The 27,002-nt window shown below is 48.0% G+C and overlaps 3 long non-coding RNA genes across 5 annotated transcripts in view; 1 reads left to right on the plus strand and 2 right to left on the minus strand.

Moving 5' to 3' along the window:
• Positions 1-12,092, minus strand: LOC141078230 (uncharacterized). 2 transcript variants are annotated; one of them, XR_012227724.1, is made up of 3 exons: positions 11,593-12,092; positions 4,052-4,392; positions 1-529 (listed from the first exon to the last, which is right to left on the minus strand). It is a non-coding gene; the product is annotated as an uncharacterized lncRNA (long non-coding RNA). The 2 variants fall into 2 exon arrangements; XR_012227723.1 differs by lacking the exon at positions 11,593-12,092 and adding an exon at positions 7,488-7,646.
• On the minus strand, positions 2,355-3,729 carry LOC141078231 (uncharacterized). The gene is made up of 2 exons (XR_012227726.1): positions 3,535-3,729; positions 2,355-3,419 (listed from the first exon to the last, which is right to left on the minus strand). It is a non-coding gene; the product is annotated as an uncharacterized lncRNA (long non-coding RNA).
• The window catches only part of LOC141078229 (uncharacterized), a 24,524-nt gene continuing 6,480 nt past the window's right edge, over positions 8,959-27,002 (plus strand). Inside the window, exon 1 of one of the 2 annotated variants that reach the window (XR_012227722.1) lies at positions 8,959-9,675. This is a non-coding gene — a long non-coding RNA (uncharacterized lncRNA). Of the gene's footprint in view, positions 9,676-20,753; positions 22,018-27,002 lie in introns of those variants that run through there. The other variant, XR_012227721.1, reaches the window with a different exon arrangement.

The raw sequence follows: 27,002 nt of genomic DNA on the forward strand, positions 1-27,002 counted from the left end.
TGATGGCATAAAAATTTTATTTTCATTTCTAACAGATTAAAAAAAAAAAAAAAAACTAGTCAAATAAGACCTTGTAATGTCAATTAAGTTAGTAGTAGATCAATGGTGAGAAAACAATATAATACATCACAATGTGGTAATATGTAAGAGCAAACAACATGTAAGGATAATTAGTAAATATCCCCTATACCATAGTACAGAGATATGGTGTGCATAGTAGCCAAAAAGCTCGATCTCAATGAATAAAAATGGACAGTAAAGGGTATAGCCCCAAGATGGTGCCAAGGTACAGAAACAGTCTTCTCACGCCTGAAGGATAGATCACTTTGATAACTCATGTAGCAGAGGTGCATTTTTATCTGTGAATATCGCACTTTCTATATTTTATCTGTTCTGTTTGTTTCCACTACATTATCCTGTGGTTACGATGCTGCCATGTTTACAATTTCCAAAACGGTGGAACAATGAGCCCCAAAAACAGGATCGGACGTCTCATTCATCCAGATGATGTGTGTACATTGATGCTCGCCTGCAGGACACAGAAAAGGTAAAGGTCAGTGATCTTCATTACACACTGGTTACTTGTACTATACATCAATCGCAAAGCATGTTTGTTGTTCTGACCTACAGAGAGGAGCAGTTGCCGGCAATGTCGCATTTACAGAATACTTACAGAGCACATGCAGAATTATCAGATAATGTGCCCTTTACCACGGGAATGCTTTCTCATGATACTGATGATTTGGTCATGGTGATTTGCCACAAACATTGGGACAATTGTTGCAATTCACATTCCCTGTGCAGTGGTGGAGATCATACAACCCTTATCTCTGTTCCATTACCCTTTTGTATGTACCAATAAAAGCTGGATATCTGAGAAAAGGCCAGAGAGCAGCAGGACTCCGTAGCTCAGAGTCCAGCCTTTCTATGCATCTGTGAACAGCCCAAGTAGACAACTCAGGTATTCAGCCTGGTTTAGCAGGCTCCCAGGGGCCACTGAGATCTTAGGCTTCTCACAGGGCTGCACGGGTCTCTTTGTATCTTTTTATAGTCCTCTGCATTAGGGGTATCTAGAGAATTGTTCAAGGTTCATTATAGTGTTAAACATTGATGAGGCCTCAATCATGGAGCTGCAGAGGACATTTTATACATATTTTTAGGAATGCTGTGTAGTTCTCTAATGCCCCTGTAAATAGCTGTCAAAATGTACTATAATGGCTTTCCACCTGAAATCCTAGGCGCCAACAATTTCACACTTCTTAACAGCATTCTTGAGGGTAAGTTCACACAGGGTGTCTTTGATGCTTTTTCTGCTGCAAATTTCTTTGCAGGATAGAAGCTGTGACAAACACAGGTTTTGGTGTGTTTTGTGGTTTTTTGTTTTTTTTTGTAGTACTTGTGCAAACTAATCAAATTGAATGACCCCAGAGAAATTTAAAACTTCCTGTCGAACTGTACCCCCTTTGAAAAGTCGGCAAATCACACTGACAGGGAGGGGGGTAGTGTGATTTTACCAACAGGGATAGAAATGGTAACATCAAATCGGACTGATTACTATGGTGACTATGCTACTGACTGACTACGTGACTGACTGACCTGCTGACTACCGGACTATGGTGACTATGCTACTGACTGACTGAACTACTGACTACCGGACTATGCGACTGACTGACTACCCGACTATGGTGACTATGCTACTGACTGAACTACTGACTACCGGACTATGGTGACTATGCGACTGACTGACTGACCGACCTACTGACTGACCGACTATGGTGACTATGCTACTGACTGACTGACTACTGGACTATGGTGACTATGCGACTGACTGACTGACTACCTGACTATGCGACTGACTGACTACCGGACTATGATCACTATGCAACTGACTGACCTACTGACTGACTACCCGACTATGGTGACTATGCGACTGACTGACTACCGGACTATGGTGACTATGCTACTGACTGACTGACCTGGTGACTATGCGACTGACTGACTACCGGACTATGGTGACTATGCTACTGACTGACTGACCTGGTGACTATGCAACTGACTGACTACCGGACTATGGTGACTATGCTACTGACTGACTGACCTGGTGACTATGCGACTGACTGACTACCGGACTATGGTGACTACGCTACTGACTGACCTGGTGACTATGCTACTGACTGAACTACTGACTACCGGACTATGGTGACTATGCGACTGACTGACCGACCTACTGACTGACTACCGGACTATGGTGACTATGCTACTGATGGACCTACTGACTGACTATCTGACTATGCGACTGACCGACCTACTGACTACCGGACTATGGTGACTATGCAACTATGGTGACTATGTGACTGACTGACTACCGGACTATGGTGACTACCGGACTATGGGACTGACCTACTGACTGACTACCGGACTATGGTGACTACCGGACTATGGGACTGACTGACTTACTGACTACCGGACTATGGTGACTATGCGACTGACTACAAGACTCTGCGACTGACTGACTACCAGACTATGGTGACTATGCGACTGACTGACCGACCTACTGACTGACATGGTGACTATGCTACTGACCTAGTGACTGACTACCGGACTATGGTGACTATGCGACTGACCTACTGACTACCTGACTATGCGACTGACTGACTACCGGACTATGGTGACTATGCTACTGACTGATTGAACTACTGACTACCGGACTATGGTGACTATGCGACTGACTGACTACCGGACTATGGTGACTATGCTACTGACTGACTACCCGACTATGGTGACTATGCCACCCACTGACTGACCGACTTACTGTCTGACTACCGGACTATGGTGACTATGCGACTGACATACTGACTACCGGACTATGGTGACTATGGGACTGACCTACTGACTACCGGACTATGGTGACTATGCGACTGACCTACTGACTACCGGACTATGGTGACTATGCTACTGACTGACCTACTGACTACCGGACTATGGTGACTATGCTACTGACTGAACTACTGACTACCGGACTATGGTGACTATGCGACTGACCTACTGACTACCGGACTATGGTGACTATGCTACTGACTGACCTACTGACTACCGGACTATGGTGACTATGCGACTGACCTACTGACTACCGGACTATGGTGACTATGCTACTGACTACCGGACTATGGTGACTATGCGACTGACTGACTGACCTACTGACTACTGGACTATGGTGACTATGTGACTGACTGACTACCTGACTATGCGACTGACTGACTACCGGACTATGGTCACTATGCAACTGACTGACCTACTGACTGACTACCGGACTATGGTGACTATGCTACTGACTGACTACCCGACTATGGTGACTATGCCACCCACTGACTGACCGACTTACTGTCTGACTACTGGACTATGGTGACTATGCTACTGACCTACTGACTACCGGACTATGGTGACTATGCGACTGACTAAACTACTGACTACCGGACTATGGTGACTATGCGACTGACCTACTGACTACCGGACTATGGTGACTATGCGACTGACCTACTGACTACCGGACTATGGTGACTATGCTACTGACTACCGGACTATGGTGACTATGCTACTGACTACCGGACTATGGTGACTATGCGACTGACCTACTGACTACCGGACTATGGTGACTATGCTACTGACTACCGGACTATGGTGACTATGCGACTGACCTACTGACTACCGGACTATGGTGACTATGCGACTGACCTGACTACCGGACTATGGTGACTATGCGACTGACTGACCTACTGACTACCAGACTATGGTGACTATGCGACTGACTGACCTGCTGACTGACTACCCGACTATGGTGACTATGCTACAGACTGACTACTGACTACCGGACTATGGTGACTATGCTACAGACTGACTACTGACTAACCCTAACAACTAGTTAATCAAATGAGATATTGAAATTACAATCAAGTTAGTAGATCAATGGTGAGAAAACAATATACTACATCACAATGTGGTAATATGTAAGAGCAAACAACATGTAAGGATAATTAGTAAATATCCCCTATACCTTAGTACAGAGATATGGTGTGCATAGTAGCCAAAAAGCTTGATCTCCATGAATAAAAATGGACAGTAAAGGGTATAGCCCCAAGATGGTGCCAAGGTACAGAAACAGTCTTCTCACGCCTGAAGGATAGATCACTTTGATAACTCATGTAGCAGAGGTGCATTTTTATCTGTGAATATCGCACTTTCTATATTTTATCTGTTCTGTTTGTTTCCACTACATTATCCTGTGGTTACGATGCTGCCATGTTTACAATTTCCAAAACGGTGGAACAATGAGCCCCAAAAACAGAGGATCGGACGTCTCATTCATCCAGATGATGTGTGGTCATTGATGCTCGCCTGCAGGACACAGAAAAGGTAAAGGTCAGTGATCTTCATTACACACTGGTTACTTGTACTATACATCAATCGCAAAGCATGTTTGTTGTTCTGACCTACAGAGAGGAGCAGTTGCCGGCAATGTCGCATTTACAGAATACTTACAGAGCACATGCAGAATTATCAGATAATGTGCCCTTTACCACGGGAATGCATTCTCATGATACTGATGACTTGGTCATGCTGACTTGCCACAAACATTGGGACAATTGTTGCAATTCACATTCCCTGTAGTGTGGTGGAGATCATACAACCCTGATCTCTGTACCATAACCCTTTATAAAAGCTGGATATCTGAGAAAAGGCCAGAGAGCAGCAGGACTCCGGAGCTCAGAGTCCAGCCTTTCTATGGATCTGTAAACAGCCCAAGCAGACAACTCGGGTATTCAGTCTGGTTTAGCAGGCTCCCAGGGGCCACTAAGAGATCTGAGGCTTCTCACAGGGCTGCGTTGGTCTGTTTGTATCTTTTTATAGTCCTCTGCATTAGGGGTATCTACAGAAAAGAGCTGTAGAGATCTGTGATCAACGTTCATCATAGTGTAAAACATTGATGAGGCCTCAATCATGGAGCTGCAAAGGACATTTTATACATCTTTTTATGAATTCTGTTTAGTTCTCTAATGCCCCTATAAACAGCTGTAAAAATAAATGTACTATAATGGATTTGCTACCTTAAATCCTATGCGCCACCCATTTAACACTTCTTAACAGCATTCTTGAGGGTAAGTTCACACAGGGCGTTATTGATGCTTTTTCTTTCTGCAGCAAAAACTGATTTCTTTGCAGGAAAGAAGCTGCGACAAAAATGCTGGTTTAGGTGTGTTTTTTTTTTTTTGGCGCGTCTTTTCATGCACTTTTTTTTTTTTTTTTTTTTTTTTTTTTTTCTTTGTGCAAACTAAAGTTGAATGCCCCCAGAGAAAAAAAAAACTTCCTGTTGAACCGTACCTCCTTTGAAAAGCTGGCAAATCACACTGACAGGGAGAGGAATGGTAAAATCAGACGGACTGACTACCTGACTGACTCACTACCTGACTATGGGACTGACTCACTACCTGACTATGGTGACTATGGAACTGACTCACTACCTGACTATGGTGACTGACTCGCTACCTGACTTACTCACTACCCGACTATCGTGACTATGGGACTGACTACCTGACTTACTCACTACCTGACTATGGCACTGACTCACTACCTGACTATGGTGACTCACTACCCAACTGACTACCTGACTTACTCACTACCCGATCACCTGACTCACTACCTGACTATGGTGACTGACTCACTACCTGACTATGGTGACTGACTCACTACCTGACTATGGTGACTGACTCACTACCTGACTATGGTGACTGACTCACTACCTGACTATGGTGACTGACTCACTACCTGACTATGGTGACTGACTCACTACCTGACTATGGTGACTGACTCACTACCTGACTATGGGTCTGACTACCTTGTGAAATTGATTTTCCTGGCTCCATACTGTATGTGGTTTCAAAGGTGTAATGGGGTGCATATGACTATGCAGCAGGGCAGACATTGCTGTCACTGTGTAAACAAGAGTATGGGAGTAGACAATGTGAAGTGGATTTTCCTGGGTCCATACTGTATGTGGGTTCCAAAAGGTAATGGAGTGCATATGACTATGCAGCAGGGCAGACATTGCTGTAATGGTAAACAAAAGAATACAGGAGTAAAAAATACTTATTGTGAATTTGATTTTTCTGGGTCCATACTGTATGTTAGGGGGATAGGATACCTTGGGTATCGTTATGCAAACGCTATGGATGATCATCAGCCACGTAGGTGCCATCCCAGTGGGTGAGTCAAAGCCCGTGATGCCGTATACGTGATCATGAGAGATGGCTCAAAGCTGGGATCTTTACACAAGCGCTATGGATGCTTGGCATCCATGAGGCGCCACCGCTGTGGCTGGTTCGACCCATGGGATTACTTATGCAGAATTCCGGGAAATTACATCCGGTTATTTTCGATCACCTCCGCTGGCATCTTTCACGTGTGGCTGACTCGCGCACCGGGGTGCGCGCCGCATTGCAGAGGAAAAGCCATGTGCTGCAGATCCAGATGGAGGGGAACACCGTGTGTTATGCTCCATGTGAATGTGGGAAACTCTTCCAAATGGACCGGTGAGTAGAAGACATTTGTCCACCACATATGATTACCTGCAGCCAAGGTGACTGGTTTTTATCGCTTTTGTGCCCGCAGTCACCCACGGACACTGTGACGAACAGCCCACGGCCGTTCGTCCACTTACGGGCGACGACTAACGGGGGTCCCGCTGCCACCAAAACGCGACGGACAGCGGACCCTGTGTCACCACTATGTCACAATCCCACCACTGACATCGGTGTATCAGCGGACGGAGGGACGTGACACAATGCCGGCACACGGCTATCACAGGCGCAGTGGGGCTTATCTTAGTTATCCCACCACTGGCACCATGTGACAAAAATATCCAGCAAGCTAATCTCGCTCTACAATTTGCCGCAGGGGGAGTTTAATTTGGATGCCCCACCACTGCTATCAATCTTCCAAGTACTGCGGGGATTTGTGTATATCCCACTTTCTCAGTTCCACCTTGGAACTCGCAGCTCTCTCCGGCGCCCCCCTTACCCTCAGGTCAGTCAGGGAACTGCACCTAGGATAATTGGTCGCCGGACGGGCTGCCTGTTGTGAACCGGCAATTAGGCTTCTGCAGTAAGGGAATTATCAATGCTGTGGCCGCAGACCCTTATTCAGCAATATAAGACCCTTCTGTACTGCCAGCAAGCCGTAATAGCCGTACACAACGCGCTGCCACCAGTCACGGTTACTTAATTCACAGTGTTAAATTAAGAGGGTCCGTGGCAAACCCCTTGAATTAGTAGCGATTATCTATCAAAGGCGTATAGTTCGAGTCTTAGAGCATAGAGACAGATCTAAATAATTATTTCATTTATTTTCCGAAAGAGGACAGTGATTACAGATAAAAGTTGCTATAAAATTGAGACATAAAATAAAAGTGGAGAAAACAAAGAGATTACACTCACAGTTCCCTATTGTTCCTTAGGCAGACCATGCGGCTAAGGTGGGTGGAGGCGGAGCTGCACTTCTCCGCTCATCTGAGTTCTTGTCAGCACGGACTCTGCAGCTGTTCTGAGCTGGTTCTGCCAGGGAATGCCTTATAGACTTTCCTATGTGACATCACAGAGAGGTGCATTCTGGGTTGATCCCTCCCCTCTTATCCAAGTTATGTTTTGGCTACAAAACTTAGATTAGCTATAACTTTATGGGAGAAGCTGGTATGGACTCATCAGTGGTTTCATGTTTCCCAGCGTAATGAGCCTATCAAGAAAACATCAAACATCTATGCGATATGACCATCCATTTGGGCGCAAATCCTATCTCATGTTCTGGACAGGGTAGAACTTCGAAACATACGCGGTCTCGAAGCTGGGACCGCTCAGGTTACAAAAATATGATTTTCATATCTCTACTTGGTACGGTTTTCGCAGGGCAGGCTCTTAAAGTTTTATTTCAAACAAAGACCTTTTTCCCGCATTTTTCTCTTTCAGCTGAGAGAAGCCAAATGGTGTGAGGAAGATGGTCTAGCTAATTAACATTCCTGCTCTTCCAGAGGAAGTGGCAGGGTTGATAAAACCTGGGGGGAAGGAATTCCTACTACTGACAGTTTACAATGTCCTAGGATGGAGGATTTGTTAGCACATTGCAACAGAAAACATATCTTGCAGACATTGTACATCACAGACACCACTTACATGCCCCAGGATAACCAAATATCTGCGAAGGGTATGTCTGAGATCCCAGAGTGATTCCGAGATAAGAACTGCCATAGCCTCAGTCAAGTACCAGCTTAAATGTATTGCCAAAAAAGGAACAATGATCCAATTCAAAGCAATCAAGACTCTCCAGTCCTTGGAGACCATAGCTGGCTTAGAAAGTCGTGGATTTTTAATAGCCAACAAGGCCAGGCTTGAGTATCAAATCCTGCCACTGAGCTCTGAAGGGCCTGCTGAGGTACCACCAGAAAATTTGGAGCTCTGCCCAAGCTCCATGCCCCTGGGGGAGCAAGAATCTTTTGAGATGGATATTCCTATGCTTTTACGACCTGTACACAGTCCTCCATGCCCCCTGTTCCTGGCAGAGCCAGATCTGGATGCGACAGATGAACCTTCACCTCTAGACAGTTTTGAAAGAGACCCTTGCTCAGAGACTGAACACTCAGGGACCCCTTCTGACCCCATAGAAGATGAGGAGGTAGCTGTCGATAGCAATTTAAGAATTCAGAAAAAGCAATGGAAGGACAAGCACTGCTACAAAGGCTGCTGGCTTGTATAAGTGACTCAATGAACCACCCTGTGCTCAAGGGTTTCTGCTCGTACCTAAAGGTTTTACACATGGGGTCTCAATCTGTTAACAGGAGGTGTCAAACGTTTCCCAGTTCTTCTTCTTTGTGAACCCAAGACGATTAACTCTGGAGTGTCTACTGAGGCCAAGCAAAGTCCATGAAATTTTTGAAAAACTTGGAAATCTCTGGCTATCGAACCAGACCTCCCTCAGAATGGTAAAGCATATATGGAGCTTCACCGTCTATCAAATGAGGGCCACGGGACTGAGAATAGAAAAGCCAGAACTCTACAAGGCCTGCGAGGTATTCATGAACCTTACAGAGGACCTACAGAAAATCTTGTACAAGGGCGCCTGCAGAGAGTCTGTTAGCAAGCGGTACACACCCTTCAAAAGATCTCATATGTGGCTTGATTTTTGCCTTGGATGTTCCATAATTGATTTTCTTTCTGCCCACAGGTACGATATACTGATGAAGCTGAAAAAATTGCCTGTGGACTGCCAGATCATACTGGAGGAGGCAAGGCCAATGTTTCTAGCCAGCATGGAGGATGATCAAGAGGGTGGATCAGTTGAACATCAGGAAATTGTACTCTACCTCCAGGCCCTGCTGTTTGTAAAAAAAAAAAAAAAAAAAAAACCTCCAGAGACCAGGTGTTGTTCTTAACATGACGGCAAGTTGTCAGACCCTGTGGTTTAGTGGTCTTCAATGTACCAGTTCAATAATTTTCCACCTTTTTGGTTTCAGAGTGGACCGAGAGGATCCATCACATGTACCGCGGCAGACGGATGACAGTTGTCGGTGTGAAGACTCACAAGTGCTCCACCACTCAGGTCGCAGCTTCCGTACTTTCAGCAGAAGAAGAATCGGTAAGGGAATCTCCAATTCGGCGACCCCCCCCCCCCCCCCCCCCGGCAACCCCACTCCACATGGGGAGCAAACCTCTATCTTGTCCCCAGGTCAAACCTGTCGGAGGGGTGTCATCTGGCTCGAACTGTGTGTGTGTGTGGTGTGTGGGGTTTTTTTTTTTTTTTTTTCTTTCTCCTTTTTACAGTGGTTCGAAGTGTATGCAGACCATGTCCAACCTGTCTCTGCCACTTGTGAAATGGTGATCACAAATTTTTTTTTTGTGATATGACCTTCCCGGTGCACAGTAAATCCATCCGTGGGCCTCTGGTGATGCCATTTCAGATAAGACTGCCACGTGATCCACAGCCATATGTAGTAACAGGTAATAACCATATGCTTTCCTCCATAGCTACAGCCTCCCAAACATCTCAAGCCACCTGGTACAACGGGTACGTGAGACATGGACTAATTAACAATACACCGACTGTGAAAAGTGACTGTTTGCACAGTACTTGGAACATACAAACAATGTGGCTGAGAGAGTTTACCGGGTGAAGACCCTGACAGATGTGTCATGCCCACGAGTTGGTGGTAAACACAGGAAAGGGGGATGAAGCCGAGAATCGGTCACCAGTAATGCCTTCAACCAATGCATCGGAGAATGAGCAGGGAGGCCATATGGAAGTCGTTCCAGAATTACCGAATCCTACTACCTCAACCAGTGAAGCGGAGAACGAGCAGTGACACGGCACAGAAGTAGTTACCGAGTTTCCAAAGACTTTGGTGGTAGATAGCTTCAAACATGTACGACTCATCCCAATCAGGAGAACCAAGCCCCTGTGAAACTGTCAAATATTAAGCCCCCCCCACCGACCGCCACAGGGCGAATATTTAGCCCTCCACCGACCATTAAGCTCCCTTCTGTATCCCCTCAGTCAGGGTCTGAGCTGGGGGGATTTTGCAGCCCATCCGTGGCCATTGTGCTCCGCCTCGGTCATCGCTGTCCCCTTGAAAGAGACGCCCTATTAGTTCTCACACCGGGCCCATGTGTTGCAGGTCTGGAACCCAGCAGCCGTTCAGTGGGGGGTTTGATCAGGCCCCTGTGCATCTGGCTGTCGGTCCCATGCCCCGAAGGGGTTCCTGTTCTCCCCCCCCCCCCGCATCAGGAGGGGGGGATAATAGAGACATGGCCCTACGGTCGAGCAGTTGTTTAGACTCCTGTGCGTCCAGCCAAGGGTCCCATGCCCCATTGGGGATCCTGCTTCCCTCCTGCACCGGGAGGGAGGATACGAGGTGGAGGCCAGAGGCGTATCTAGGCTTTCTGGCACCCGGGGCAAGAATTTGGTTCGGCGCCCCCCCCCCCCCACCAAAAAAAAGTACATATGCGACTTGCACACTTAGCCATGTACCCACGAGCTGCTCTCCCTAATGCTCTCAATGTTCAGTAAAAAACTGAAAGCAGGAAGAGAAGCTCGTTGTCACAAGACCACATCTATGAAAATCGCATATGAGTGAAGTGTCCATGTGATGACACTGGAACCTGCAGAGCTGAGTCCTGACATTGCAGCTTCTGAATTCTCACAATGAATGCACTGCACACTTTTAGGATTCTCCCTTGCCGATGTACAGTCATGTCAGCACAAGTATGTGATTTGTATACTTCTGGCCACATTCCGACTAGACGTGCCCGGCCTCGCTCTGTTCATTTTCATTGAGTGAGGCCACACATGTCTAGTCAGCATGTGACCGCATGTATGTAAATTACCGGCACGAGAGAATCCTGACAGGGTTCAGTGAGCACTGTGAGAATTCAGACGTCTGCAGTCACATAGAATGACTGTAGACTCAGCACAAACCTGGACATCCCCTTTAATGTTCCTAACAAATATAAACATGAGAATTGGTCAGTATCACTAATAATATTTACATCCAGGTACCTTATAGATGACGTCTCTGCAGTCGTTCTCCTTTTCTTCTTCTTGTCCAGACCCCATGATGAGTTTTCTCATCCACATCTCGTCTCAGCAGACTTCCATCTTCTCCGGTCTTCTGCAGCAAATCTTCACACGATGCCCTTAAAGATAGAAGTGTCATTATAATGCTCCTAAATAAAAATGTCTGCAATATACTGTCGCCTCACACTATTCCCCTCCCTCCTCATACTGTCTCCTCTATCATCCTCCTGTTCACTATACTGTCTCCTCATATATTTACCCCCTCACTCTCTATACTGTCTGCTCACACATATCCTCGACTCCCCATACTGTGTCTGCACACATCCCATCACCCTCACTCCCCATACTGTGCCCACATAAATTCATCCGTTCGCACCCCTTACTGTCTGCACCCATCCCCCATACTGCTTCCTCATATATGCCCTCATACATACTCTTCATTTTGTGTCCTCAAATCTCCCCACACACGTTAAATACCATCCCCACTCCAAATCCACCACACACATTAAGTATCCCCCATCCCCACTCAATAATCCCTTGTCCCTACTCCCAAATCCCCCCACCCCCACTAATTAACCCCATCTCCACTCATTAACTCCCATCCCCACATTAACCCCCATAGCCACTCATTAACGCCCCACTCATTAACCCCCACACATTAACCCCCATCTCCACTCATTAACCCCCTCACTTTAACCCCCATCTCCACTCATTAACCCCCATCCCCACATTAAACCCCATCTCCACTCATTAACCCCCCGACTCATTAACCCCATCCCCACTCAATAACCCCCCTCACTTTAACCCCCATCTTCACTCATTAACCCCCCCACTCATTAACCCACCCCCCATCTCCCATCTTCGGTGGTTCTTCAGCTCCACAGAGGAGCACACTTACCACCAGCGTTTGCTCTGGGCGCCGGGGAGTGACGTCAGCAGCGTGATCACATGACATGATCACGCTGCTGACGTCGCTCTGACCCGGCGGTCAGAGCTAATTGTACAGGCGTCTGTATAGACGCCAGTACAACTGCTGCCTGGGAGCCGGCGCGGCCTCCTTCTCTGCGTCGGCTGTCAGCTTGACAGCCGTCACAGAGAACAGCCGGCTCACAGGATGGTGGGCGGCAGAGCGCAGCTGCCGGGGGGGAGACACTGCGGACCGCTGCATTAGGCGGCCCGACTGCGCCCCCCTGCTGGTGGAGGCAAACCCCTTTTGGGATGGGGGGGAAAAAAGCTTCTCTCGAGGGATGACTTTCAATAGATTGCAGTGAGGGGAGCTGCTCTGGTACGTACGAAACCCCGAGACAGAAGCAGGTCGTCTATGAATGATTTAACACTGTATTCCCTGCAAAAACTTGCGATGTGCTCCAGGAGAGAGGCATCAGGGCTTCCGGTCGCACTCCGGTCCACGGGGCGTGCGGCTTTTCTCGCCGGGGGCTCGGGGACCCCCGGCTATCCCTGGCCGGGATGGGCTCCTCGGCACTGCGGTATCATCACGTTTAGGGGGGGAATCTGACTTGGAGGCATTCAGTCATAATCCCACAGATGGTAGCTTCGCCCCATTGGCTCCACAGCCAAGCACAGGCACCAAATGTCTGAACCTGTGGTTCATCTCGTATTGAGCAGGATTGCTATTGTGACAACACATCAGTAGGATAAAAATAACCTGTCTCACGATGGTCTAAACCCAGCTCATGTTCCCTATAGGTGGGTGAATAATCCAAAACTTGGTGAATTCTGCTTCACCATGAGAGGAAGAGCCGACTTCGAAGGATCAAAAAGCGACGTTGCTATGAATGCTTGGCCGCCACAAGCCAGTTATCCCTGTTGTAACTTTTCGGACACCTCCTAACCCAAAAAGTCAGAAGGATTGTGAGGCCCCGCTTTCACTGTCTGTATTCATACTGAAGATCAAGCGAGCTTTTGCCCTTCTGCTCCACGGGATGTTTCTGGCCTCCCTGAGCTTGCCTTAGGACACCTGCGTTACGGTTTGACAGGCGTACCACCCCAGTCAAACACCCCACCTGCCACTGTCCCTGGAGTGGGTTGTGCCCCCACTCAGCCCGCAGCGTTGGTAGCTGGGGAAGGGGGGGAAAGTGCGCTTGAGGCCAGAAGCGATAGCCTCTAGGGACTCTCCTCCCAGCCTCACTGAGTAAGTGGGGGGAAAAAAAACAATGAGTAGTGGTATTTTTTGTGCCACAAACACACTCCCAGGAGCCCGCCAGACGGAGCCAAAAATTTGTTGCAGATCGGATAACGCAAAAAAAATCTGTTCGTTACCCGGCTCTCAATGCCTCGCCCCTTTGCTGCCCCTTTCTGCACTTTACCAGGTACAAAATTTGGACATTTTTCCTGCAGTACAGCAATGAACACCAGGTGTCATTCTATTTTTTTAATTACTGATGGACCACTGGGTGGCAGCATTGCCTTGTTAATGGAACTCTAATGTCTGTGTTATGGGATTAAAGGTTTGCATGACTGACATATAATTTTTTTTTTTTTTTCTTCTAATTTTAGTCCCATGAAAAGATTTTAGAACGAGGTAGCACGCGGTCTTCTGCAACTTTTAAGACCCTCGGCGCCCCACTATGACTTTTTATTTGTTTCTCCCCTGGGGGACGCAAGCAAGTGCAGCTCCGTGGCACACTGCCACATGTTTTTGATTCTGTAATTTTGCCTACTGAGCGAAAAAAAGGCACTGTGGTGAATTAACATGAGGTTGTTAGACTGGAAGAGCCTGTGGGCAGGTTGTCAGAGGCGATCTATGAAGAAAGTCACTCTGACCCAGGTTTTCAGGGTCTTTTTTCATCGCAGTGGAATGTTAGCTGATGCTACTGCACACATTAAGGATTCCTCAGATTTTCCCTCAAAAAACGCATGATGTTTTTACAAACCGCATATGCATTTTTTTTTTTTTTTGGAAAATCTAAGGAATCCTTAGCTGATGCTACTGCACATATTAACATTCCACTGCGATGAAGAAAGACCCTGAAAAACTGGGTCAGTGACTTTTTCGTCACAGGTGTAATTTTAACTGTGTGCTTTAGGATCAAGGCACCCTCCAAAGGCTGACCGTTTAAAAAAACAAACACAATTACTTAACAGCCCCAAATCACTAGAATGGGGATGTGTAAGGCGGGGTGAGTATATTTTGTAGCTGGGCAGTTTATCCATTCACCCCCTGTTTTCTGCTGTCTGACCTGGGGGGGCGCTGTGCGCTAGAGACACGATCTGACCAGCTCACATGGAGGGGGGGAGGTGTGGGGAGCTGTGGACACGGCCAGGAATCAGCTGGTGGCTGCTCAGGCTCGGACCACTGACCTGACTGAGGGTCCTTAACTGTATGTGTGTGTGTGTGTGTGTGTGTATATATAATATATTATAAATGTTGTGAATATCCATAGTATTGAGTTTCAGCCATAGAGCCAAAAACAAATGAAAACATTTAAATCTATTTATCCACACAGTGTGCCCCCCCCCCCCCCCCACTGTACCCCCCTCAACTACTTTGGCATTACATGGTGACCCCCAGTACACCTGGGACACACAGCTATTCATGCAGGCTAATGCCCCCCACACCACTTTGTACTGTGTGAACGCCCTCAACACAGTCCTCCATATAGGAATTCTCAAAGCCTTCCAAACATTATCATGCCTTCTACATAGCCTTCCAGGTTATAGAAATGGCTCCCCATAGTCCTACATATAATGTTATGCACTCCTCGGTCTTCCTTTAGTCCTTCATACAATATATTGCACACTCTGTTGTGATGGTGTGATATGATATGTGGATATCATTTTGTATAGATTTCTATTTCACTGATTTTCATATTGTTTTTCTTGTTGCCTTGTATGTCTACAGCCTGACTGTGTATCTGTCTCTTGATGACCCCCTGTAGTTCCTTAACCCCTTCATGACAAGCCTATTTTGACCTTAATGACCTGGCCATTTTTTGCATTTCTGACCAGTGTCCCTTTATGAGGTAGTGACTCAGGATCCTAGCGATTTGGAGAATGTTTTTTCGTGACATATTGAGCTTCATGATAGTGGTAAATTTAGGTCAATTTTTGCCTTTGTGTCAAAAAACGGAAATTTGGCAAATTTAGCAAATTTTGAATTTTTATTCTGTTAAACCAGAGTTAGGTGTCACAAAATAGTTAGTAACTAACATTTTTCCACATGTCTACTTCACATCAGCACAATTTTGGAATCAAAATTTTTTTTGGTTAGGATGTTATAAGGGTTAAAAGTTGACCAGCGATTTCTCATTTTTACAGCAAAATTTACAAAACTTTTTTTTTTTTTTGGGGGACCACGTCACATTTGAAGTCACTTTGAGGGGTCTATATGGCAGAAAATACCCAAAAGTGACACCATTCTAAAAAACTGCACCCCTCAAGCGACTCAAAACTACATTCAAGAAGATTAACCCTTCAGGTGCTTCACAGGGACTAAAGCAACATGGAAGGAAAAAATGGACAGTTTAATTTTTCCAACAAAAAATTTCCGTTAGCATCAATGTTTTCATTTTCACATGGGTAGCAGGATAAAATGGACCCAAAAAGTTGTTGTCCAGTTTGTCCTGAGTATGCTGGTACCCCATATGAGGGGGGAACCACTGTTTGGGCACACGTTGGGGCATGGAAGGGAAGTAGTGACGTTTTTGAAATGCCGTCTTGATAGAATGGTCTGCGGGCATCATGTTACGTTTGCAAAGCCCCTGATGCGCCTAAACAGAGGAACACCCCCCCCCCCCCCCCACACAAGTGACCCCATTTAGAAAACTAGACCACCCAAGGAACTAATCTAGATGTGTGGTGAGCACTTTGAACCTCCAAGTTCTTCAGCACTTTATAGTTTCACGGCTCTGCGTTACAATCATTTTTTGCGTTTACAAAATTTTTTAGCCCACTATTTTATTTTAACAAGGGTAACAGGAAAAAGTAGACCCCAAAAGTTGTTGTCCAGTTCGTCTCGAGTACGATGGTACCCCATATGTGGTGGTAAACCACTGTTTTGGCACACGTCGGGGCTCGGACGGGAAGTAGTGACATTTTGAAATGCCGACTTGATGGAATGGTCAGTGGGTGTCATGTTACGTTTGCAGAGCCCCTGATGTGCCTAAACAGTGGAAAACCTCCCCCCCCCACAAGTAACCCCATTTTGGAAACTAGACCGCCCAAGGAACCTATCTAGGTGTGTGGTGAGCACTTTGAACCCCCAAGTGCTTCACAGAATTTTATATTGCCCAGGTGTGAAAATAATCACTTTTTTTTTTTTTTTTTATGCCACCTATCTTTTATTTTTCCAAGGGTAACAGGAGAAATTAGACCCCCAAAGTTGTTGTGCAAATTTTCCTGAGTACACTGATACCCCATATGTGGGGGTAAACCACTGTTTGGGCACATGTCGGGGCTCGGAATGGAGGGAGCACTGTTTTGACTGTGTGACCGCAAAATTGGCTGGATTAAATGGTGGCGCCATGTCGCATCTGGAGACCCCCTGATGTGCCTAAACAGTGGAAACCCCTCAATTCTATCTACAATCCTAACCACAACACACCCCTAACCCCAATACACCCCTAACCACAAGCCTTTCCCTAATCCCAATGCCAACCCACCCCTAAACCTATTCCTAACCCTCATTTCAACCCTAACCCTATTTCCAACCCTAGCCCTAACCCTAGCCCTAATTGCAAAATACAAATATTTTATTACATGTGCCTTCCTATGGTGGTGATAAGGGGGCGGTGGTTTCCTTATTTTTATTTTGATCACTGAGAGTTTATCACGGTGATCAAAATTAAAAAAAAATGAATCTGCAGCTGGGAAATGCTGGCAGGCGCATGCGCCCGCCTTTTTCCAAGATGGCGGCACCCATGCAGGAGGGATGGTGGGACACCGGGAGGCAAAGCGGGACATAGGAGGTACCGGGGAGGTTGAGGGGGGATCGGACAGTGGGGAGGTACCGGGGAGGGTGAGGGGGGGGGGGGGGGATCGGACAGTGTGGGGGACAGGAGGGGAGGGGAAGTAGATTGTGACTGCGTGACCCATCGCTGCAGTCAGTCCGTGGCAGGGGCCGATCGCCCCCACCAGCCGTGTGTGTGGGGGGTCATGTTAGTGTCTCCAGCCATGTCTGATGCTAGCGCAGCATCGGCCATGGCTGGATTGTAATATTTCATCAATTTTCACTGATGAAATATTACTATCGCTCTGACTGTTAAAAGTGAAACAGCCAATCAGAGTGATCCTAACCACATGGGTGCAAAGCCACCCCCCCCCCCGGGCTTAACTGCATGTTGTCCTGTATCTGCGGGTCGGGTGATATTTTAGTGACCCCCGGTCACCCGACCCGCAGGAACGCTAGTTATAGCATGATGCCTATGGGGCACGTCAGAAAAGGGGAAGCATATGACCCTATTTTATCCTCTGTCTGCTAGATTATTGGACTCTCATCTACTTGGACACTCATCCTGTTACTGAACTGCATATCTGTTCTGGACTATTGTATCCTCAGTGTGGTGGATTGTTGATGGACCTTTAGGTTTTGGCCTATAATAAAGGTCTTGGGATTGTTCACACTTCCCTTGCTCTGTTGATTGTGTGGTATTGGAGAAGGGCCCCATGACAACTGGTGGCAGTGGTGGGATAAACAGAGTGTAGCCCAATGGAGAACCACCCACAGAATGAGTACAGAAATTGGACTGTATCCAGCTTACATGAGAGCCCGAGACCTGGCCCTGAATTACCAGGGACTGACTAAAGAATCCTTAATTGACCTACTGGTGGGCGCTAGCCCAGCCACCTCCTCCCAGATGTCTGAAGGATGAGCACTGGAGACAGGGATCTTCATCCAAAAAAGCCAGTGGTTCATGTTGTGCGAAGAAGAGATGGTGGTTCTGGGCCCAGGAGTACAAGGAGGAGGCTGCCTGACGGGCACAGCAGAGATGTGAAGCAATGGAGCTTGAAACGGGGAGTAACGCAATGTGGAGTGTAACCCCAACGATCCTGGAACCTGTACGCATCACTTGGACAGCGTTTAAGCTATTTGATGAGGCTTTAAGAGATGTTGAGGGGTTCTTCAAGGTTTTTGAGTAGCAGTGTGCTGTGATGGAGGTTCCCCACTCTTACTGGATGCATTTGTTAGTGGGACTCCAGAATGGTAGCATGGCGGAGGCTTACCAAACCATTGATGCACAGTGGAATCGACATTATAACATTGTAAAGTGGACCATCCTGAATTACCATGCTATCACCCCAGACTCATAGAGGGCCAAGTTCCGAGACTTCCCATGCACCACAGGGGGATCATTTAGGATTTATGCACGTAAGATGTCCCAGGCATGTCGGAGATGGTTGGAAGCAGAAAACACCTTTACTGTGGAATATGTTATACAGGTGTTCCTTATAGAACGCTTTCTTGCCAAGTGCCCCGCAGAGGTACGGGAATGGGTCTGGGAGCGCACGCCGTGTACCGTGGATAGAGCTGCCGCCCTGGCTGATGAAGCTCTTACTATCCGACCACAATGGAGGAGGCTTCTGGACAATGAACCACGGCCTGCTCCCGTGCCCCCTCCCCCTCCAATTATATCTGCCCTTTGTCATCGGCTTGCAACTAGGTATAATCATGCCTCACAATCCTAGGCCCCAACAGTTTTGACCACTACCTGGGGGTATCACAGATAGATGTTATGGGTGTGGGCAACCTGGACATTTGCAGTCTGGCTGTCTTTCAAGGATTCAGAGGGAGCCCCACGCAGACCCACCTCATCCAGTGCATCTTGTACACTCCATCCTGCCTGAGGAAGAGCTACCACGACCCTCACCAGAGTGGACCACCGACCACTGCACCATAGATGCCCATCCTGGAGTGTATGGACTCCAGCCTTTGGCCTTTAGCTACCCAGAGCAACGGCAACACCACCTGCAGGATGTCTTTATTGATGGATACAAAGTGTCAGGATTTAGAGAAACGGGGGCATTCTTGACTATCGCTGACCCTTGTGTGGTTTGAGCCGAGGCAATTCACCAGGGTCTGAGAATTCCCATTGTCCTGGTTGGGGGTGCCTGCAAATGTATACAGCGAGCTTCTGTGCATTTGGATTATGGCTGTGAAGAAAAACTGTGTTGGATTGGAGTCAGGGCCGGATTATAGGCAGGGCAGGCGGGGCTCCAGCCCCGGGGCCCCCACCACAAGAGCTTCTAAGGGGGCCCCCACCACATTCCTGCTGGCTGCTGCAATGGCACTCCATCTTCTCCCCACCTAAAAGTCAGTGACCGTGGGGGCGGCATTATGTTTTATTGCTACCAGCAGCATCTACAAGTAGCGTGAACGCTGATGCTGCTGGTAGCGTGCAAAGGCTTGTGATGAGATCACAGGAGGTAAGGTGTCAGGGCCCCCGATCATGTGACCCCTGTCTCCTCCCCTCCTGTGACCTCCATCACAGGTCCTGTGCGCACAGCACTGAGCACTGAGAGCAGCCATGTATGTGTAGTGCGGCTATGCGGGTGGAGGTCGGTGCTGGAGGCTCCATTATTCTCTATGTGGAGTGCAGCTCTGCGGGTGGAGGTCGGTGCTGGAGGCTCCATTATTCTCTATGTGGAGTGCGGCTCTGCGGGTGGAGGTCGGTGCTGGAGGCTCCATTATTCTCTATGTGGAGTGTGGCTCTGCGGGTGGAGGTCGGTGCTGGAGGCTCCATTATTCTCTATGTGGAGTGCGGGTGGAGGTCGGTGCTGGAGGCTCCATTATTCTCTATGTGGAGTGCGGCTCTGCGGGTGGAGGTCGGTGCTGGAGGCTCCATTATTCTCTATGTGGAGTGTGGCTCTGCGGGTGGAGGTCGGTGCTGGAGGCTCCATTATTCTCTATGTGGAGTGTGGCTCTGCGGGTGGAGGTCGGTGCTGGAGGCTCCATTATTCTCTATGTGGAGTGCGGCTCTGCGGGTGGAGGTCGGTGCTGGAGGCCCCATTATTCTCTATGTGGAGTGTGGCTCTGCGGGTGGAGGTCGGTGCTGGAGGCCCCATTATTCTCTATGTGGAGTGCGGCTCTGCGGGTGGAGGTCGGTGCTGGAGGCCCCATTATTCTCTATGTGGAGTGCGGATCTGCAGGTGGAGGTCGGTGCTGGAGGCTCAATTATTCTCTATGTGGAGTGTGGCTCTGCATGTGGAGGTAGGTGCTGGAGATTCCCCATTACTGGGCAGAGGGGGCAGTAACCTTTTCAGAGCTGAGACTATCTTGGTGCTTTTTTGTTGTCACTTTCTAAGAATCATAGCATTTTGTTCCTTGTACATGTGACCCAAGTATGGAAAACAGGAAGTAACAAAACACATATTGCAATGTCCCTTTCCTGTCCCCACATACAGTATAATTTTCCCACAGTATCACGTCCCCACATACAGTATAATTTTCCCACAGTATCACGTCCTCACATACAGTTTAATGTTCCCACAGTATCACCATCCCCCCACATACAGTATAATGTTCCCCACTACAGTCACCCCCACACAGTATAATATTCACACAGTATAATATTCCCACAGTACTGCCATCCCCCACACAGTATAATGTTCCCTCAGTACCGCCATCCCCCCATACACAGTATAATGTTCCCCCAGTACCCAGTATCAGCCCTTGGTTTATGCAGGACTCTGCTGTCTGTGCTGGTTCTCATCGTCCTGGATGAGGTGAAGTTTGTGTAGGGTCAGGGAGGGTTTACAGGGTGGATATAGCAGAGACGTGTGTGTACGGAGCGGAGCCGTGTGTGTGTGTGTGTGTGTGTGTATGAGGTGTATGGAGCAGAGCCGCGAGTGTGTGAGGTGTACTGAGCGGATCGCACGTGTACGGAGCTGAGCCCCACGTGTGTGTATGGAGCGGAGCTGCGTGTGTGCAAGGTGTGTGGAGCGGAACCGCATGTGTACGAGGTTTGCGGAGTGGAGCCATGTGTGTACTGAGTTGAGCAGTGTGTGTGTGTGCAAGGTGTACAGAACGGAGCCGTGTGTATGAGGCATAAAAAGCGGAACCGTGTGTGTATGATGTATGCGGTGCCATATGTGTACAAGGTGTATGGTGGGGAGAATTCATACCTCCCAGCGAGACAGTCCCGATTTTGAGAGAGATACTGCCCCGGCTGGGATCTTACTTTTCGTGCGGACACAGGAGTACATGGCGGAGCCCCTAGGAGCACTTTAAAATTTGCATGTGACGTTCCACCGGAAGTGACGTGCTAGAAGCTGACCGGAAATTAGGTAATTTCGGGAGGAGATTGTGACGGTACCATGGAGGCACTTTAGGGAATGCTTCAGATCCATCACCATGTCCTCCTCCAACAGCGCGGACAGCAGGATCGCCTTGAACTTGTGGATGTCGGCCATGTGAGCGGATCGTTATATTTCCTCCATCGGGAGGCTCAGGTGGGCACTACAGTGGGAGCCGGGCTGCTATAGTATATTTATAGAATCTTTCTATCTCTGTTTCTTTATCTCTCTGATCGATCCTTTTTTTTCTTTCTCTCTCTCTCTCTGTCTCTGTCTGTCTCTGTCTGTCTCTGTCTCTGTCTCTGTCTCTGTCTCTGTCTCTGTCTCTGTCTCTGTCTGTGTGTGTGTTCTTTCCTTTCTCTCTCTCTGTTCTTTCTTTCTCTGTTTTCTCTTTTCTCTGTTCTTTCTTTCTGTCATGCCTCCTGTCCTGTGGATCTCCTCTGCCTGCTCGCCGCGTTCACGATCATCGTGCGCCGCCTGCTGTGTACCCGCCAATCAACTCTGCAGCGCCACGGTGATTAACCCCCTTGCCTCCAGGCTCCAGCTAGCTATATATTGATCGGGGGAGCTGTATGCGCGAGAGGGGAGCTGTACATTTGGGCCTGTATACCTGGAGACGGGAACTGTATAAAGATGAAACATTGGAGAACTGTATTACCTGGGGGGGGGGGGGGGAGACGGCTGCCTGTATACCCTTGTAGGGGGCAAGAGCTGTCTACCCGTTGGGGGGGGGGGGGGAGGAGTTGTATTCCCATGGGGGGGAAAGCTGCCTGTATACCCTTGTAGGGGGCAAGAGCTGTATACCCTTGCGTGGGGGGGGGAGCTGTACTCCGGAGATAATACAATGGAGAGCATATTGTTATACAGTAGTTAGCAACAATTGCTGCCGGTGAAAACTTTCCCTTTCTGCATTTTTATTATTCCTTGGCTGTCTTAACATTGGGTTCAATAAAAAAATGTGAGTAACTCTTTCTGTCTATAATTTGACTGCTTTGAGTTATCCTGGACTGTATCTCTATTGTAGTACTGTAAACCTGAATGTGGCAGAACAAGAGGATAAGATTAGATTGTACATCTGAGTGCTACAGTTCGCGCTCTACTGTTATGGCTAAAATGTTAATGATATGGGGGCCCCCACCAGATTTTCTGCCCAGGGGCCCCCACCAACCTTAATCCGGCCCTGATTGGAGTTATGGGAGGACTTCCTGTAGATATCCTCCTTGGGAACGACATTGGGGAGTTACAGTGCCAATTTGTGGGAGCAGCCACCCAACTACAGGAGGTTTAAGCACTACATCATCCGGATCTCACCAGGGAGCAATCCCCATGAATCGCATCAGTCGGTAAGCGATATGTTTGCTGCTACTACATTGGGAGAGTCTTGGGACAGAGCGGAGTCTTTGAGAGAAATAGAGGGTGACACTACCTTAGCAGCCCTTAGGTGAAAGGCAGAAAATGGGCACATGGGAGATAATGGGGATGGCTTCACTGAAGAAAACTGACTGCACTGTTGTGTAACAAAGGTCATTGACCAGGACAACCCTGATGCAACGACCAGGCAACTCCTTGTCCCTCAGAAATACAGGGCACAGCTACTCTAACTGGCCCATGACATCCCCTTGGGTGGGCATGAAGGGAGGAAAAGGACTGAAAATTGACTTGCCTAAAGTTTGTACTGGCCTGGCATCTTGCACTCAGTAGCCAATTATTGCCGCACCTGCGATGTGTGTCAGCCAATGTGTCATCTGGGAGCTCGACATAAGGTACCCCTGCAATCCCTGCCCATAATTGAAGTATTTCAACGTGTAGCTGTTGACATCACAGGTCTTCTGGCCCACCCCAGGTGGTCTTGGAAAAAATATATCCTGACCGTGGTGGACTATGCCACTAGGTATCCTGAAGCTTTGGCCCTGTCCAGTTTTACAGCAGTAAAGGTAGCCGAGGCCCTTGCTACCATCTTTACCCGTGTAGGGTTTCCTAGTGAAATATTATGGGCTCAAGGCCCTCAGTTCATGTCATATCTGGTCCAGTCCCTATGGCATACCTGTGGTGTTAGAGCCATTCACACCACCTGCAGACCAATGTACTACCGTATGTGAACACTTTAATGGAACCTTGAAAAATGTGGTAAGGGTTCTTGCTGATGTTGAGAGACTGGGAAAAGTACCTGCCACATCTCCTTTTCGCCTATTGGGAGGTTCCCCAAGAGTCCACAGGGTTCTCTCCCTTCAAACTACTGCTTAGCCAGAAGGTCTGTGGACCTCACTCTTCTGAAAGAACATTTAATTTAGAGGGAGAGATCTCCGATACCAGAATGCCCATCGTTCCCTATGTTTTAGAGTTCAGAGACTCTCTCCCAGCTAGCTACTTTGGACTGGCCATTTGCTGATGTTCTTTAGACAAACCAAAAAATCTTGGCATGACCATAATGTGAGGAACAGGGAATTAATGGAAGGACAACAAGTGCTCATGATAACTTCTTCCCCAGCCAATAAGCTTCAAGCAGTGTGGGAAGGCCCTTATCAGGTTGTCAAGAAAATTAATGAGCCTAACTATGTTTTGGCTCTGGACTCTAGTAGTCGACAACAGAAAACCATCCACGTTAACATGCTGAAAGACTACCATGACTGATGTCTGCCTGGTCTAGCCGTCTGTCAACCCCCTAGTGATAGCGCCGGCAATGAGTGTCGCTATGATCTTTTCTAGGCTGCCCAAGTGGGAGGATCACAGGAATAAGTCCCTCTGGGCTCCCATTTATCGGATATACAAAAGGACGATATTTTTTGCAGTACTGAGGGCTGCTGCTTTCCTGTCAATGCTGGGGACGACTACTCTCATCAGCCACCATGTGGAAACCCCCAGACAATGCTCCATCCAGCAGGCTGCCTACTGGATTCCAGAGGCTGTTCAAGGTATGATAAAAATGAACTGGAGGAGATGAAATGACTGGGAGTTATTCATCCATCTCAGTTCTTGGGCCTCTCCTGTCATCCTAGTCCCCAAGAAGGATTGTACGACACGATTCTGTGTTGATTACAGATGATTAAATGATGCCACCAAGAGTGTTGCTTACCTCATGGCCAGGATTGGTGATCTATTAAATTGTCTGGCCAGTGCCCAATTTGTGACCACGTTAGACTTGAGCAAGGGGAACTGGCAGATATCCCTAACGGAGGGCGCTTGGCCTTCCTTACTCCATTTGTGTTTTTTTGAGTTCCTGGGAATGCCCTTTGGGATGTAAACTGCTCCTGCTACTTTCCAGAGACCTGTTGGTTGTTCTAACAGTCAATCTATGTCAGGACTTTGCCAGTGCTTACTTGGATGACATTGCCATTTTTAGCACCGCCTGGGAGGAACATCTTAAACACTTGGGCATAGTGCTAGACTGTATCCTAAGGCCTCTTTCACACATCAGGTTTTCGCCGTCAGGCGCGATCCGGCGCTTTTGACAGAAACCGGATCCGGCGAAATGCAATGCCGGATCCGGTTTCCCCCCCATTGACTTGCATTTGCGCAGGATGGCCATGCGTTTCATCCGGTTTTCGCCAGATCCGGCAATGTGTCGCAATGTGTCTCGATCCGGCGTCTGGAAAAAAACGTCTACTGTAACGTTTTTTGTCTCCGGCGAAAAAGCCGTACCCGCCGGATCCGGCGCGTCCGGCTTTTTCACACAATGAAAGCCTATGAGCGGCGCAATGCGCCGGATCCGGCGAATGCCTGATCCGTCGGCCGGATCAGGTTTTTTGGTCTGAGCATGCTCAGTAGCTCTGCCCACAGGAGATATATAAAAGCAAGACAATGGGACCCTCAGCCACACCCAACATGCCACCCAAGCCAAGAACCAGGAGCAGGAGAAGGCAGCAGACATCTGCAGCAGCAGCACCATCAGCACCACCCCAAATGGAGCAGCATGCTGAACAACGGGAGGGGAGTCCAGAAGCAGATGAGAGACGGTAATTATCAAATCCCCCATTCCTCCAAACTAGGGCCATGGAATATCAAGATATTCATTGCCCCTTTGTTTCTCTTTATTCAACAGCCGCCAAAGAGATGCAGTGGCAGCACTGGCAGCAGCAATACCCGCAGCCATGGAGTCTGGCCATCAACAGGACAGCACATCTTCTTCTGGGAGCCCTCCCTCGCATCGTCAGCGTTTGACGGTAAGTTTTTATTTCCAAAATCCATCATCTCTGTAATATATGTCTATTCATTGCCTTTTATTTCAAAACAGGAATCACAAGATGAAGAGGAGCTCCCAGAAGAAGAAGGAATGGGTGGACAGACACCTGGAGTGGGATCACAATTGGTAAGATTTTGGCATCAAACGCAGAAACACAACATCACACTACACACAACACATAGAAAACAATGTTCTGCAGACCACACACAGCAAACAAATGCCTACATCCAAAGACATAACATTTTTTGTTTTCTTCTCTAGTCTTCCCAATCTGGTGCTCGGCCAAGAGGTCCTCGCAGTGCCTCCCAGGGTCGTCGGCGACAGCAACGCGGCGGTCACCAACGTGTAAGTATAAATATTTTTGCTTTGTTTTTTTTGCACTTTTTATTTCATTTCTTTTGTGGAGGCTAATTATGTTATTTTTGTCTTTTTCTTTAACAGCCTTCACAGCGTGCTCCCGACTCTGACGGTGAGGATGGAGGGATTGATGTGGACCGCCTCATCGATCTCGTCAGAGAAAGGGAGCCGCTCTGGAATATGGCTGACCGCCGCCACGCTGACCTGATCGTTACCCGACGACTCTGGGAGGAAATCTGTTCTCTCCTTGTGGGCCGCTGGGAGGACCTCGAAGCTCGGGCCCAGATTAAAGAGCGTAAGTATATACAGTACCGGTTGCTTGATGTAAACCAGTGTTTCCCGAACTCCAGTCCTCGTGGTCCCCACGGATCATGTTTTCAGGATTTCTATTTACTATGGAAATCCTGAAAACATGACCCCTGGGGACCATGAGGACTGGAGTTTGTGAAACACTGATGTTGTATACTAACCACTCCTTTCTCGTTTCAGGGAACAGAATTGTGAATCGGTGGCGGTCTGTGAGGGATTGTTTCAAGAAGGAGTTCAATAAAGAGATGCGGGCCCCTAGTGGATCTGGAGGACGCAGGAGCAAGTACAAGTACGC

The sequence above is a fragment of the Dendrobates tinctorius genome, unplaced genomic scaffold (assembly GCF_039654945.1).
Source record: "Dendrobates tinctorius isolate UK_male_01 unplaced genomic scaffold, ASM3965494v1 ptg000521l, whole genome shotgun sequence".
In the NCBI taxonomy this organism is placed as follows: Eukaryota; Metazoa; Chordata; class Amphibia; order Anura; family Dendrobatidae; genus Dendrobates; species Dendrobates tinctorius.